This window comes from Zootermopsis nevadensis, unplaced genomic scaffold (genome assembly GCF_977971745.1).
Source record: "Zootermopsis nevadensis isolate Lab colony 2312 unplaced genomic scaffold, Znev_1.0 Znev_ptg000020l, whole genome shotgun sequence".
Classification (NCBI taxonomy): Eukaryota; Metazoa; Arthropoda; class Insecta; order Blattodea; family Termopsidae; genus Zootermopsis; species Zootermopsis nevadensis.
The window spans coordinates 12,103,969-12,110,282 of NW_028259152.1; the positions used below are offsets into that span (position 1 = coordinate 12,103,969).

At 52.6% G+C, this 6,314-nt stretch overlaps 1 pseudogene; it reads right to left on the reverse strand.

Moving 5' to 3' along the window:
• Nucleotides 1–219: 219 nt before the first annotated feature.
• LOC147873301 (putative citrate synthase 2, mitochondrial pseudogene) lies at nt 220–1,641 on the reverse strand (annotated as a pseudogene).
• Nucleotides 1,642–6,314: the final 4,673 nt, after the last annotated feature.

The following is a 6,314-nucleotide window of genomic DNA, read 5'->3' on the forward strand; positions in this document are numbered from 1 at the left end:
ACAAAGATCAACCGATTAATGCTGTTTGAGAAAATGATCGCTGTTTGCCCTGAAAATCACATGAAACCCACAAATACATAACGAACCGTTTCTGATTATTAAATCATGTGGTACATATACTTACCATTAGGCTCTTAGAGTTCTGTTTCATCAAGAATTTCGGCTAATAAACATGCCTTGCGTCTCTTGTTCTTCTGCGAACTTTCACTGCGCAAGTCTCTAGGCCTTGAGCTGTTTCACGAGTTCCTCAGTAGACAATGACTTGGGCCGTTCGATGGGGAGGCCAAGCGCCCTGTCCCATACCAAAGATGCCAGCACTCCCAAGGCACGAGATACACCAAACAGAACTGTGTAGAAGTTCATCTCCTTCAGACCGTAATACTGAAGAAGTACACCGGAGTGAGCGTCCACATTGGGCCACAGATTCTTGACTTTGCCTGTCTCCATGAGAATGGGAGGAACCACTTTGTACACCTGAGACACCAGCCTGAAAAGTGGGTCGTTGGGCAAATGTTTCAGTGCGAACTCCCTCTGGCAGGCGAAGCGTGGATCTGTCTTACAAAGAACAGCGTGACCGTAGCCTGGAACCACCTGTCCACTCTTTAATGTTCTGCAGATGAACTCTTTCACTGCGTCGTCTGACGCGTTGTCTCCCAACTCTTTATGCAGTTTCTTGAGGAATATTAACACCTCCTGATTCGCTAAACCGTGCAGAGGGCCTGCGAGGCCATTCATACCAGCTGCAAATGAGAGGTACGGATCCGACAAAGCCGAGCCCACGAGGTGAACAGTGTGGGCACTCACATTGCCTCCCTCGTGATCGCTGTGGATTGTGAGGTACAATCTCATGAGTTCTGTAAACTCAGGGTTATCATAGCCCAGCATCCGACAGAAGTTTTGACTCCAATCCTTGCTGGCACCGATGACCCCAGCGCCCTTATCATGATGGTACGTGTTGCGGTAAATGGTCGCTGCTACGACGGGGAGTTTTGCAATTAGATCCATGACGTCTTCGTAAACATACTCCCAGTATTTCGATTTGTGTACTCCAGAGGAGTATGCCCGGGCGAACTTGCTCTCCGAACTGAGTGCTGTAATGGCGCAGCTGAACTGCGACATGGGATGCAGGGTGAGAGGTAAGTTGTTCAAGAGTGTCGCCACGTGTAATGGTAGTGCTGCACGTTTCGCCCACTCCTTTGAGACTGCTTGCAACTGAGCTTGATTTGGAACTTGTCCTGTGATGAGCAGCCAGAACAGACCCTCTGGCCAGGGTTGAGACCCACCCTTGGCCTTAGGAAGCAGTTTCTGACATTCGGGAATTGAGTAACCACGGAAACGGATTCCCTCGTCAGGATCAAGAACAGATGTCTCACACACCAACCCCTTGATGCCAAGCATACCTCCATACATCATGTCAACTGTGACGTGTCCGATCTTGGTTGCTCCGTAAGCTTTTCGGAAGTTCTTCACCCTTTCCTGCTCCTCAGGAACCTTCTTGGCGAGTACAGCTTTGAGGTCAGTCGAGTCTGAGAGGTTGCGCAGAAGAGCTGTCAGGGCTGGTGACATTTTCTTTCGTACTTCGGTGAATCGCGAGGCCGTCGTGCGAAATAAAGCCATTTTTGCTGCCAGATTTTACACACCGAAACTGCAACCAAAAGGCGTAGCTCGTCTAAATATTATATAAGAATTCAGTCCGTGCCGCAAAGAAAGGTCTACACTTCACCATTACAAAATTCAAACAATTATCTAATATTACTTAAAATTGTGTTAGAAAGCGAACAAGCTTAGTTTTCTTTCAAGTGTTCATAAATATCAATGAAAGTATGTAAATATGTTGAGAAATATAACAATAAAATAAGAAATAGTCCTTACCTATCTCTTCGTTCAAGGGAAGATAACTGGATATCCACCGGCAATAAATATTTAATTAATAATAAAATACACAGAGTGTAGGAAAGTATTCAAATTCTTTTAATACGTTGTTGTTCGTCTTCAGTAGTACAATAGCACAAAACGCACTACTTCTACACTTCTTTCCACACTGAGGAAAGCCAACCAACCACCAACCAAAAAGCTAACTGAGGGCGGAGGCCTGCGCAAGTGCAAGCATCGTCCCTACCTAGGTGAAACCATTCCTGCGCACAAGGCACATTGCTGGAAATGGTAAACGGTCTTAATATAAGAACGAAAATTTTGCTAACGCTAACGGGGTTTCGTCGTGGCGGGAGACTCGACCATTCAAACTGGGATCTGTTGCTGCTGATGGGAGGTTATCCCGTCAGGCAAGTTGTCCAAACGAATTTGGTTGGTTGGGTCTCTGGGGTTTGAACCCAGAGAGGGAGGGGCCGTTTCGGCTGAAGGCCTCTGCGGCATGGGGGGAAGATCACTTCAGCTGATGGCCTCCATGATCGGGGGGGAGGATGGCGGGCCGTGCTCCTATTAAGTTATACCCTGGCATTCGCCTTACAACTGAGGAAAGCACGGAAAACCTCAGTCAGGGTAGCCGAGTAGTCTAACCACTCGTTGTGCCGACTTGGCCGTCTTTTGGGGACGGCCTCGGCTGGCCTGCTGAACATCAGTCGCCCTCGGTTGCCCTTGGGCGACCTCTGGCAGCCCTCGTTCGGCACGAGTGCCTCCCGAGTTGCCGAACTAAGGGGTTCCCCACACCAGCTAACCTCGAGTCAAACCTCTCAGTCAGTGCTCTGATGTGGTCGGCAAAGAAAGGGACCCCCAGATCCTCATGTATTTGCCTGTTACTAATGTACCAGGGCGCGTTAGTAACAATGCGAAGACACTTGGATTGCAGAACTTGCAGCTTCCAGACGTGGCTGCGGGCAGCTGACCTCCAGATCGGGCATGCGTAATCCATTATGGGACGGATGAGCTGCTTATAGAGCAGCACAACGTTCCTGATGGACAGGCCACTTCTCCTATTGATGAGCGGGCCTAGCACACCTAATCGTTGCGCCGCCTTCTTTCCCACCTGGTTGACATGCGCCGACCAGGTAAGCCCTGCGTCAAGGGTGACCCCCAGATACTGCGCTGTTTTGACCCATTCGATCGGCTGTCCGAGAAACTGCACTGCTCTGGGCTGTTGGATGTGTCTTCTCGCGGAAATGAAGAGAACCGCGGTGCTCTTCGAGACGTTGATAGCAATCCTCCAGGCCCTGAGCCAGAGCTCAAGTCTACTGAGGTAGGTCTCCAGATACCTGACGAGAAGCGTTGGGCTACGGGACGTGACTACTAGAGCCGTGTCCTCCGCGTACTGTGCTAACTCGACGTGGCGGGACGGTTTGGGTATGTCGTTGACATACAGACTGAAGAGCACAGGGGAGAGAATTCCGCCCTGCACAACTCCAGCCCGCATGGTACGACGTGTGGACGTGGCCGACTGGAAGGATGTCTGGAATGTCCGGTCAGCGAGGTAAGAAGAGATGGTTTTTACCAAGTACGACGGGAAGTTGAGGACGGTCAGTTTGTATAGGAGGCCTTGGACCCAGACTGTGTCGAAGGCTTTGGCCACGTCCAGGAAAACCGCGCCGGTTAACCGCTTCTCATCAAGGTTACTGTTGACCCTTTCAACGAGGCGAGCCAGCTGTAACGATGTGCTGTGTCTGGGTCGAAACCCAAACTGTTCATCGCGCAGGAGCCCGCGTTCACTGACCTCGTGTAGGACCCTCTTTAGGAGGATTTTCTCGCAGAGTTTGCCGACCGTGTCGAGAAGACTGATGGGTCTATAGGAAGAAGGTATCGTAGGGTCCTTCCCCGGTTTCAGTATGGACACCACGCGAGCGTGTTTCCATGCCGAGGGGAAGTGTTTCCTGCGGAGGACCGCGTTGAACACTTTCGTGAGAAAGGTTACCGCGCGTCGTGGGAGATGTCTCAGGACCCTGTTCGGTATACCGTTGGGGCCCGGAGCCTTGCCAAGCTTGAGTCCCTTGATGGCCTGGGCGACCTCCGAGGGACTGGTTAATTTCGGTTCATTTGCGGGGGCATACTCGTATGCTCGCATCGCCTCGTTAACCATGTCAATTGCAGCCAGGTCCGACGGGTTGTCTACCGGCTGGAACTGGACCTCAAGGCTGTCGGCCAGGGCTTCTGCCTTCTCGGGGTTCGAGAGAGCCAGTCCTCCCTGCACTAACAAGGGGGGCGACGGAGTGGGGACTCGCATCACCCGCTTGGTCATTTTCCAAAGCGACTGGTCCTCGCAGTCCAAGGATTCGAGCGTGTCGCTCCACTGTTCGTTCCGCCACTCGTTGAGATGATAGGTCACCGACCTCTGGAGTCGATTGACCTGGGTCTTAAGAGCGGGGTCCCTCGTGACCTCCCATCGCCTCCTCAGCCGGTTCTTCAGGCGTATTTCATCCCGAATACTAGCGGGCAGAATCGGTCGCCTGTCAATGCGGGGTCGAAGCTTGGGAGCGGACGCTGCTGTGGCTTCCAGGATAGCACTGGTCAGCTCCTCGACGCACTTGTCGATTTCCTCCTCGTCGTTTACCACGGGGTTCCCCGGGAGTCTGCTTTCGAGGCAAGCCTGGAATGCAGCCCAGTCCATTCTCGCGAAGTCCGGGCGATCAGGCAGGTTTTGAAAGGACGATCGGCACGTGGTGTCGACGAGGACGGGCAGGTGATCTGAGCTGAGTGCGGGGCAACGGTCAGGTGCACCGGTAGGACGAAGTCCTTGTTGAGGACAATATCAAGGACGTCGGGTGTGGCGTTGTGTGTGTAGGGAGCCGTGGTTGGAGAATCCGGCCCGTAGATAAAGCAGGAATTTCTGTTGGCGTAATCACGCAGGAGCGAGCCCCTAGCAGAGATAAGGCTAGAATTCCAGTCCGTGTGTTTCGTGTTGAGGTCACCAGCCAAGAGGACCGGGAAACCCCCGCTCAAGCACTCGGTCAGGTCCGACTCAATCCATGGCCGGGTGGGTGCGAGGTACGCCGCCACGAGCTTGACTTTCCTGGTTGCCAGTACCAGGTGAATGGCGGTTGCTTCTAGTTGCTGTAGATCCGAGACCGGCACAGGGTAATGATCAATGCTCCTGCGGACCCCCTAGCGCCGGGCGGTCCGTACGGTGGCAAACGTAGTTCGCGAACCTCAAGGCCCGACCCGACGTGAGGTGCGTCTCGTTCAGGAGGCAGACATCAACTCCGTAGTCACCGAGGAACTGCTCCAGCTCCAGCTTCCTGTCGCGAACACCGTCGGCGTTCCAGTAAGCCAGCCGCAAGGCCTTGCTACCGTGTCCTCTAGGCCGTGCAGTCATTGTCGGCGATGAAGAGGAGAACGGTTTTGAGGAGGGCTCGCGGACGAGACTCCCCGGGTGGGAGTGAATGGATCGCGGCGAGGAGACGGCGTGTCAACTCGATGCAGACCCGTGGCGAGAGGGTTTCCAGGACATCTGAGATGTCCTGGAGCGGTGACTGACCCTTGGGTGGGGTGGGGTCAGTATTCTTGGGAGCAGGTGCAGGTGCAGTGGAATTTGCCACCGGCACCACAGGACGAGCGGGCTTGGCACGGCCGCCTTTGGGGACAGTCTGTAGCTCAGTCCGTGCAATGGCGCCAGATGGCGTTGGGGCGGGGTTCTTCATAGCCGCAGCCTTGATGACGCGGCCACCACGGACCACGTGGTTCCACCCAGGGCCCAAGTTCTCCTGCTCGAGGGAAGGCTTAGCTGGCGCCGATTTGGGCGCTGGCAGGCGCGTGGAGACGCCGTCCTTTCGGCCGCAATCCCCTTTCGCACGCTGTGCAGCGGCCGCCTTGGCTTCCTTCCACTTACTGCAACCTCTATAGTTCGCAGTGTGGTTGCCCCCGCAGCTGCAGCACTTAAGCTGCTGCTTGGGGGTGGCACACGACCCGGATGGGTGAGCGTCCCCGCAGGCCACGCACCTGGGTGCATAACCGCAGTTCCGCTGCGTGTGCCCGAAGCGTTGGCACCGTTTTATGACAGTATTGTTACAAGAAATAACATTGTTACAAGGTATTGTTTATAAATTCCAATACTTTTCTTAATATCTGACATTGTTGTTCAATATTTACACATTGTTAGTAGCTGAAAAAATACAAAGCGAATTACTCTGTGTTATAATTTGCTGATTCCATACTAACTGTAAAAAGTTAATAATCGATATTAAATGTGTTCTCTATAAGAAGGAAATAAATTTAAAATTAACAAGAAGAGACAGGAAGAAAGAATTGCAATTTTATTTGCCCTTACTTAAAAATGCCAGGTTTTTATTATAGTACTTGATTAATTTTATAGATGATGTTTGAGGGTCCCGAGCGCTGTTTACCCCATCACCCATGGGCGAGAGAAATAT